The 10,000-nt window shown below is 69.2% G+C and overlaps 1 pseudogene; it reads left to right on the plus strand.

The window, feature by feature from the left end:
• Positions 1-6,737: 6,737 nt before the first annotated feature.
• LOC138684374 (uncharacterized) overlaps positions 6,738-10,000 on the plus strand; it is a 7,439-nt pseudogene continuing 4,176 nt past the window's right edge.

Raw genomic sequence — 10,000 nt, forward strand, 5'->3', positions numbered from 1 at the left:
CACGCGCCCGCTCCGCGCGGCACCGGCCGGCTGGGGCTGACCCGCCCCCGAAGCCGGGCCGGCTGCAGATCGCAGGCGATCGGCGGGAGGGGGAGAGGGACTCGCCCCCCTGCCGCGGGAGCACCGGACGTGCTAGAGGAGACAGCGACCCGCCGAGACGGGCGTGACCCCGGGACCAAGGCCCTCTGCCAGGGCGGCTCGCTCTGCAGCAGGCGGGGGAGCGGCACGAAAAGCCGACGCATCAGAGACGGCAGCGGCGGAGGGGGACGCCCCCCTGCCGCCCGCGGCACGCCTCGGGGGCCCACCCGGGCAGGTGCAGCCCACACTCGCCTTCTTTCCCCGTTTCCTTGGCTCAGCCGCCCCACCGCCCAGCGCTGCTCGCGGCCGGCACCTGCGGGTACCCGGACCGAGGCCAGCACCGGCGCCTCGCGTGTTTCAGGACACCTGAGGGCTCGCGGGGCCACGCGGCCGTCACACAGCCCGATTCAGTAAAGAAGCCCGAGGAACCCCGCTGAGCAGGGGAGGACGACACTGCCGCCATCGCAGCCCCCTTCGCTCGGAGGGGTGGAGGACAACACTTCGCATGCAACGGGAAGCGAATTGGAAAGGAGACCACCCTGCCTGAACACCGGACACTGCCGTGACTCCCTATTACGGGGAGCACAGAAGAGCCGGCCCGCCGAGGGCCCTCTCCGACGCGACCCGAACGGCCTCATCGATCAGTGAGGAAAGGGAAAAGGGGAAGGAGCGGAGGCCCCACGGCCACGAGTCCTGGGACAGCGACGGCCACTCACACCCGTCGCCACCCGGGGGCGGACGGCAGGTGCGGAGGCTCTGCGTGCGAGTGAGAGGGCAACGTCTGCGGAGAGGTGCAACGCCGGCCTGAACACCGGCAGAGCCGGCCCGCCGGGAAGCCCCTCCGACGCGCCCTAAACGCCTCATCGATCAGTAAGGGAAGGGAAAGAAGGAAGGAGCGGAGGCCCCACGGCCACGGGTCCTGGGACAGCGACGGCCACTCGCACCCGTCACCACCCGTGGGTGGATGGCAGGTGCGGGGGCTCTGCGTGCGAGTGAGGGCAACGCCTGCGAGAGGTGCTCCAACGGCCTGAACACCGGCAGAGCCGGCCCGCCGTGGAGGCTCTCCGACGCACCCGAGGACGCCTCAGCGGGCGCTGCCTGTGGGTCTGGATCAGTCAAATCGGGGAGGGGCGGGTGCCACGGGCCACCCGGCTCCAGACAGCGATTCCCTTGAGGGAGGTCAACGGAACTGGGGGAAGGCCACGGCAGGCTCAACTCCCCCAGCTCTTCCAGCGTTCGAGTGCCGGCAACCACCACCGGCTGCCGGTCTTTGCCCGCCCCACAGGCAACCGCTTGCCATCGCGGGGGGGGGTTGGAAAAAGGAAACGCGCCTGGACCCATGCCACACACGGGTGTTCGGGGCCGGGGAATGCCACAGAAGCTAGACAACCCCAGCCGCCTGCGTTCGGCTTAGCCAGCCACCAGGTACGGCCGCAATTTTCTTCCCGCTTTGCGGGCTCCAGCTTATGGCCAGAGAAAACGCGAAGAGGTGCCGCCACCTCTAACCCGGTACAGCGCTGCAGACCTTTCCACCGAGCCCTCCTGCAACCAGGCAAGCCGGGGCAGGCCGGACACCACAGGCCGCCCACTCATGGCTCATGCCGGCAAAAACAGGACGAGGCGCTGCGGCCTCTCGCCTGTGCCATCATCGGGCCCTCGGGGGCTGGGGGAAGCTGCGGCACATGCACGAGAACCCCCCAGCCGTCTGCATCCGGCTGCCGGCCACGGGACCGGCTGCCGCTTGCGCTCTGCCCAATACGTGCATGGGCTCTGGCTTAAGACCAGAGAAAACGCGATGAGGTGCCGCCACCTCTAACCCGGTACAGCGCTGCAGACCTTTCCACCGAGCCCTCCTGCAACCAGGCAAGCCGGGGCAGGCCGGACACCACAGGCCGCCCACTCATGGCTCATGCCGGCAAAAACAGGACGAGGCGCTGCGGCCTCTCGCCTGTGCCATCATCGGGCCCTCGGGGGCTGGGGGAAGCTGCGGCACGCACGAGACCCCCCAGCCGTCTGCATCCAGCTGCCGCTCTGCGCGCTCCAGCTTAAGGCCAGAGAAAAAAGGACGAGGTGCCGCCACCTCGCCCGCCCATCACCAGGCCCTCAGGAGCCGGCGGCGGCCGCGGCGGGCTGGACGCTCACGGGCAGCTGCCCTCGCATATCCCAGCGCTCACCTTTGCCATCATCGGGCCCTCCGGGGCCGGGGGAAAGCCGAGGCAGGCTCGACTCCGCCCGGTCTTCCAGCGTTCGAGTGCCGGTGGCCACCACCGGCCACCGGGCTTTGCCCTGCGGAATCCACCTTTGCACCTCTCGCACCACTCGGTCAACAGGCACCGCAGCCTGCCAGACCCTCGCAGGCACCCGGCTGGCTTACTCGAAAAACACCGGGAGACAAACAGGCCGAACGGAGAAACAACGAGCCGAACCACCAGGGAAACCACCACCACAACGGCCGCCCAGCGCCCCACTTCGCCGGCTGAGCCGTAGGCCTTGCAGCCGCTCACTAGCGCTGCTCCGTGCACCAGTCACCACCAGCTCCTATAGTACGGAGGATCACGTCCCCGGCCCCGGCCGGCTCCAAGAGTGCGGTCCCTGCCCACCGGGGAGACCTGCCAATGAGACCGACTTTTACGATGACGTAACTGGAGGCAGCGAAAAACAGCGACCCCTTCGCCAGCTCCGAGAAAGTGGTGGGGCTATCAGGTCTACCTCACAGCCCCCGAAATGCGACTAAGTCCCGCCGGAGCCGGGTAGACCTGACAGCCCTTTTCACCGGCCGCTCCGGCGGCGACACCCCGCGTCCTCCGGGCGCCGCCGGCGGCCGCGCCGGCCTCCGGAGCCGGGTAGACCTGGCGGCCGGCCGCGGAGCCGGGTAGACCTGGCGGCCGGCCGCGGAGCCGGGTAGACCTGGCGGCCCTTTTCACCGGCCGCTCCGGCGGCGACACCCCGCGTCCTCCGGGCGCCGCCGGCGGCCGCGCCGGCCTCCGGAGCCGGGTAGACCTGGCGGCCGGCCGCGGAGCCGGGTAGACCTGGCGGCCCTTTTCACCGGCCGCTCCGGCGGCGACACCCCGCGTCCTCCGGGCGCCGCCGGCGGCCGCGCCGGCCTCCGGAGCCGGGTAGACCTGGCGGCCGGCCGCGGAGCCGGGTAGACCTGGCGGCCCTTTTCACCGGCCGCTCCGGCGGCGACACCCCGCGTCCTCCGGGCGCCGCCGGCGGCCGCGCCGGCCTCCGGAGCCGGGTAGACCTGGCGGCCGGCCGCGGAGCCGGGTAGACCTGGCGGCCGGCCGCGGAGCCGGGTAGACCTGGCGGCCCTTTTCACCGGCCGCTCCGGCGGCGACACCCCGCGTCCTCCGGGCGCCGCCGGCGGCCGCGCCGGCCTCCGGAGCCGGGTAGACCTGGCGGCCGGCCGCGGAGCCGGGTAGACCTGGCGGCCCTTTTCACCGGCCGCTCCGGCGGCGACACCCCGCGTCCTCCGGGCGCCGCCGGCGGCCGCGCCGGCCTCCGGAGCCGGGTAGACCTGGCGGCCGGCCGCGGAGCCGGGTAGACCTGGCGGCCCTTTTCACCGGCCGCTCCGGCGGCGACACCCCGCGTCCTCCGGGCGCCGCCGGCGGCCGCGCCGGCCTCCGGAGCCGGGTAGACCTGGCGGCCGGCCGCGGAGCCGGGTAGACCTGGCGGCCCTTTTCACCGGCCGCTCCGGCGGCGACACCCCGCGTCCTCCGGGCGCCGCCGGCGGCTGCGCCGGCCTCCGGAGCCGGGTAGACCTGGCGGCCGGCCGCGGAGCCGGGTAGACCTGGCGGCCCTTTTCACCGGCCGCTCCGGCGGCGACACCCCGCGTCCTCCGGGCGCCGCCGGCGGCCGCGCCGGCCTCCGGAGCCGGGTAGACCTGGCGGCCGGCCGCGGAGCCGGGTAGACCTGGCGGCCGGCCGCGGAGCCGGGTAGACCTGGCGGCCCTTTTCACCGGCCGCTCCGGCGGCGACACCCCGCGTCCTCCGGGCGCCGCCGGCGGCCGCGCCGGCCTCCGGAGCCGGGTAGACCTGGCGGCCGTTCGGTGCTCCTTGGGGGGGGGGGGGGGGGGGGGGAGGCAGGTGCGCCTGATTTTGTTTCGTTTTTTCCGTGTGTTTTTTTTTTTTTCTTTTTCTTTTGAGATTTGAGCTAAATCTGATAAAAGGGCCACCCCGTCCCGGTTTCTCCTGGACGGCATTTCTTTCCCCCTCCCCTTCCCACGTTTGAACCACTTCTATAACAAGGGAGCATGTTTAAACGTCCTGTCTGATGCAAGAGTTATTTCACCTTTATTGATTTCGGTAGGAAATACCAACACAATATTAACAAAAAACAGTTTTTCAAAGAATTTTTGTTTTCTGACCCCCTCCTTCCACCCTCCTCGTTCTCATGCACGTGCACGCACCTACTCCGACCCGGTGGCTGCCAGGCACTTGCCAGCTTCACCACACCAGCCAGCCCCCCCGCTCCGCCGACGCCGCCCCCTCCCTCCCCCCCATTCTCTCGGCGGGGGACCGGGCAGAGGCGGCAGCCCCCGGCACAAACTGCCCAGCTCCCCGGCGCGAGTTCGCTGTTCACTGGGTGCCTTCAGGACTGGTCGCCCCTTGCCAGGTTCAGGTTCGGGTCCACGGCGCTGCTGGGCGCTCGCCGACTTTTGGTTTTGTTTTTTGCGGTCTTGGAGGTTTTTTTTGGGGGTGGGGTGTTGTTTTTAATTCCCCCCCCCCCGCCTTTTTTTTTTTTTTTTTTTTTTGGCGTTTTACTTTTTTTGAATAAAATAAATACTTTAAAATACATGTCTGCGATCCTGCAGGCACCGCCACCTCCCCCCCCCCCCCCCCCCGCGACACACGCGCGCTCAGAGGCGCGCGCACACACATACGGAGAGCGACGCAGGCACACACAGATACAGGCACCCCTGCACGGCTGTGCTCCCCCTCCCTCCCCGCGCTGCAGTCCCGGACCTGCAGGCCAGTAGGTGCAGCCCCCCCCCCCCCCCCCCCCGCCGCCCCCGGCCCCCCGGCCCCCACCCGATCGCAGACTCTCCGGCGCCCCGGAGACGGGGGGGGTGGGGGGATTGGGGGGCGGGTGTCTGGGTGGGGCGGTCTGCAGCCCGGCAACGGGGCCCCCGGCAACTGTGTTTTTTCCCGCCACGGCTAACGGTCTGCTGCTCAGTCGTGGCGGCAGCAGCGGAGGGGAAAGGAGGCTAGCAAAGAGGGGGGCGAGAGCGGCTGGCGAGCAAGGCGGGGAGCCTGGCGCAGAGGTAGGCTGGCGAGGGGGGATGGTGTGTCTTTTCGGAGAAGACTTCTGTTTGGATCGGTTGGAGTTGTTTTTTTTTTTTTTTTTACTTCTGTCCCCCGTCCCTGTCCGTCCGTCCCGTCCCGTCCCGTCGTCCCCCCCCCCAGTCGTTTAGTTTTCCACCCGCGGAGGGGGCGGGCAGGAGTGCAGCAGGGCGAGTGCGTGGCTGACTGAGAAAGAAAGGCGGGAGCGGGGCCACGGGTGCGGCAGGATAGGGTACTCGGCAGCTGGGGTTTAGAGACGGCACGGCACCGGGTGGCTCCCCTCTGCCGCCCGGGCACGGAGCCGGCAGGGACGCCGCAGGGTCCTAAAGTCTCCCGCCGTCCATGCCCGGAGCGGCAAACCTGCTGGCGGGAGGGCGGGAGCGGGGCCACGGGTGCGGCAGGATAGGGTACTCGGCAGCTGGGGTCTAGAGACGGCACGGCACCGGGGGCTCCCCTCTGCCGCCCGGGCACGGAGCCGGCAGGGACGCCGCAGGGTCCTAAAGTCTCCCGCCTTCCATCCCCGGGGCGGCAAGCCTGGTGGCGGAAGGGGGGAGCAGGGCCAGCCAGGCTCGGCGCGAACTGCGTGGCGCGGGGCGGGGGGGGGGGGGTGTCGGCCCGGGGGCCTGTTTCGGAGGCGGGGGGGGGTGCGCGCGCGCACGCGTTTGAGCGCACGACTGTGAGCGGGGCAGCGGGTGGAGGGTTTGGGCTGAGGGGGCCGGTTGCGGGGGGGGTCCGGGGGGGTGCGCGCATGTGTGTAGGCACGTGCGAGTGGGTGGGGTGGCGGGCGGGAGGTTTGGGGCGGGGACTCGTTTGGGGGGGGGGGGGCAGTGCGTGCGTGCGCGTGCACGCGTGAGCGCACGTGTGTGAGCGAGGCGGCGGGCGGGTGGTTCGGACCGGGCGGTGGGGGGGGGGGGGGGGGGGGCCTGTTCGGGAGCGCGCGAGCGCACGTGGGTGAGTGCGGCAGCGGGCGGAAGGTTCGGCCGGCGGCCCTGTTTGGGGGAGGGGGGGCGCGCGCGCGCGCGCGTCTAAGGGCGGGTGAGCGGCTGCAGCAGCAGGCGGTGGGCGTTTGGGCCGGGGGCCTGTTTTGGCGGGGTGCGGGCGCGCACGCAGATGGAAATGAGAAAGGTTTGTAACGGTGTGGCTAACGCCGCTTTCTCTGTTACAGCCCGGGTGGTCGGCCGCTTCGACGTCCGGCCTGCGCCCGTGCCTGCCTACGGGCGGTGCGCTCGGCTCCCGGTCGGACCCGTCCCTGGGAAAGCAGCAGCCGCGTGCCTCGGCCTGGGCAGAGACCTGGGCCTCCAGGGCCCCAGCCAGGGCTGCCGGAGAGGCGCGCCGCGCTTCTAACAGAGGGGCGTCAGCGGCTCCGTCGCCGGCGGGATGCGTTCGAGCGGTGAGGACGGTCCCAGCGGCCTTAGGTGGTGGTGGGGGGGCCCGCTCCTTCAGCGACGGGAGCGGGGGGAAACGGCCCCGGGGTGGGCCGGTCAGCCGGCACGGCGGCCACGCGAGCTCATCGTCTCCGAGGACGCTCGGCTAAGTCGGCCTTGGCCGCAGGGACCGCGTGTCAGGCAGCCGACTGACTTTCTGCAGAGGCCTGCGAGACCGCCGTCCCTCGGAGGCCGGCCGTGTCCTTGGAGAGGCTATCTCGGGATGGGGGCCCGTCCGGAGAAAACGCGGCGGGGTAGGGGGAAGGTGTGGGCAAAGGGAGCGTCCGGCTGATGGCTGACGGGCTGTGCTTTTCTCCCCTCCGGCCAGGTCTCGAGGAGACGGGGAAGGGGCTCTCCTCCCCCGCCCTCGGCCGAAAGCAGCTTTGCGCGACCCCGGTGCCAGGGAGGCCGGACCCCCGCGGAGGTAGCCCAGTGATGAGCCGCCGCCGCCGCCGCCGCCGCCGCCGCCGCCGCCGCCTCCGAGCCGGGAGGGACCCGATCAGGTACCGGGCACGACCGACGGGCGGGGAACGTGCGAGGGCCGCGCGACCCCTCGGCCGCCCGTCACGGCAGAGCCGGACTAACCGGGACGAACCGGCTTTTGCTCGAATGTCGGTGGATCGAGAAGAGGCCCTGCCCGGGAGCGACAGGGTGCAGGGCCACCACCCGCCAGGCTCTGCAGCCGCCCGCCCTCCTTCGGCGGGCGGGCCGGCCGGGCTCGCCACGGCAGACGGGACGGGACGGGACGGGACGGGGGCCGCCGCCACCTCTGCCCGGTCCGCGGCCCCTGACGGCGAGACAAAGAATTAAAAAAAGGCAAGGGGGGGTGGGGGTTGGGGGGTGGGGGGGGGGGGGGGGGGCTGGGGAGGAAAGACCGAGAAAATAAATAGATAAGGAAATGGTAATACAAAAGGCACGGGGTGCGGGCGTTGCGCTTCCTAACACAGAACTCGTCTGGGACAGGGGCGGGTGGGCGGTCTGCAGGGAGGCCGGCGGGGCAGGGCCGGCTTAGGACAGAGATTAAGCTGTCGCTCCCCGCCAATTGTTGAGAGAACCTAACGTGCGCCGGCCCTACGGTTGAGGAACGTAGGGAAGGATTAACGAACCACGGGTGACTCAGGCGTGAATTAATAGTTTTCGACAGGGCGATACGGGCCGACTTCTGCCGGAATGAATTAACGTCCGCCGGGTCGAGCTCACGTTCGTAACGAACGACTCGGTCGAGAACGAGCGCCAGGCGAGGAACGGGAGCCGGCCTAGGGAAGGCGCGCGCGCGTCATCCTCGGTAATTGCTTAACAAGTAAGCATCGCTCGATCGCAAAGGGCGACAACGAGGTGAGTAAGACTGACTGACGCGGCGTAAGAGCTAATGAACAATTAACGCGTGATCACGCAGGGGCCGGAGAACGCTGACGTTAACCAAGAGCGTCGCAAGGTCCTAAAGGAGCGCCGCAATCGAACTTTAGGAGTCGGTAGTTCATCATACTTCTTACTACTAATCGAGTCACATTCAATCCGCGACGATCCGCTGGTACGTACGTACGTACGTACGTACGTATTCCTTCTCCGGCTATCAATGAAGGGGTGCACACCTAGCGTGCATGAACGAATGAGTTTTGTTATTTAATGGGCTGCCAGAAAGAGTATTACCGCGCGGCGTTAAATCAGTCGGTAGGTGACGATCCATAAACGATACAAACCAGCCTTGCTCGTCAACCGTTAATAACTTAAATCGATGACGATTCATAGCGTATCGATTATTCTGTATTCGTTTAGGAGTGAATCCCACGCCAACGGTGCTACGCGGTACCCCGGTGGCCACCGACTCGTCCAGAGACGAGAGAGCAGCGTCGGCGCCTCTTCCCGAAGAAGTCGTTACCGATAAAGTACACCGACTGCGGGTAACGAGTTGCTCTCACGTTTTTGACGCGTGCCTGCCTGCCCGCCCGCCTGCGTGGTAAAAGACAAGATGCCAGACATAATAAATTTTTAAAAAGTGGAATCACGGAGCAGTCTTAATAAATCAATCAGGACCGGCCCGGAACGCGGCCAGGGAGTGCAGGCCGACCCCGCGGCGTGGCCAGGTTTACCCGGAGGCACAGGTAAGGAGGCCAAGCCTCCCCCGGAGGATCAGCTAGGGACAGCAGGTCTACCCTGGAGCGCCAGTAGGGGTACCGATACTACCCCGGAGGATCAAGTAGGGACGCCAGGCCTACCCCGGAACATGAGGTAGGGGTACCGGGCCTACCCCGGTGGGGGGGGGGGGGGGGGGGGCGGGTCAGGTAGGGAGGGCGGGTCTAACCCCGTGTGCCCGTAGGGACGGCAGGCGTACCCCGGAGTACCGATGAGGGTTACGGGTACTACCCCGGAGTACCGGGTCGGGGTACGGGTACTACCCCGGAGCGCCGGGCGGGGGTACCGGTGCTACGCCGGAGTACCGATGAGGGTTACGGGTACTACCCCGGAGCGCCGGGCGGGGGTACCGGTGCTACCCCGGAGTACCGGGTCGGGGTACGGGTACTACCCCGGAGCGCCGGGCGGGGGTACCGGTGCTACCCCGGAGTACCGATGAGGGTTACGGGTACTACCCCGGAGCGCCGGGCGGGGGTACCGGTGCTACCCCGGAGTACCGGGTCGGGGTACGGGTACTACCCCGGAGCGCCGGGCGGGGGTACCGGTGCTACCCCGGAGTACCGATGAGGGTTACGGGTACTACCCCGGAGCGCCGGGCGGGGGTACCGGTGCTACCCCGGAGTACCGGGTCGGGGTACGGGTACTACCCCGGAGCGCCGGGCGGGGGTACCGGTGCTACCCCGGAGTACCGGGTCGGGGTACGGGTACTACCCCGGAGCGCCGGGCGGGGGTACCGGTGCTACCCCGGAGTACCGGGTCGGGGTATGGGTACTACCCCGGAGCGCCGGGCGGGGGTACCGGTGCTACCCCGGAGTACCGGGTCGGGGTACGGGTACTACCCCGGAGCGCCGGGCGGGGGTACCGGTGCTACGCCGGAGTACCGATGAGGGTTATGGGTACTACCCCGGAGCGCCGGGCGGGGGTACCGGTGCTACCCCGGAGTACCGGGTCGGGGTACGGGTACTACCCAGGAGCGCCGGGCGGGGGTACCGGTGCTACCCCGGAGTACCGATGAGGGTTACGGGTACTACCCCGGAGCGCCGGGCGGGGGTACCGGTGCTACCCCGGAGTACCGGGTCGGGG

The sequence above is a fragment of the Haliaeetus albicilla genome, unplaced genomic scaffold (genome assembly GCF_947461875.1).
Source record: "Haliaeetus albicilla unplaced genomic scaffold, bHalAlb1.1 scaffold_57, whole genome shotgun sequence".
Lineage (NCBI taxonomy): Eukaryota > Metazoa > Chordata > Aves > Accipitriformes > Accipitridae > Haliaeetus > Haliaeetus albicilla.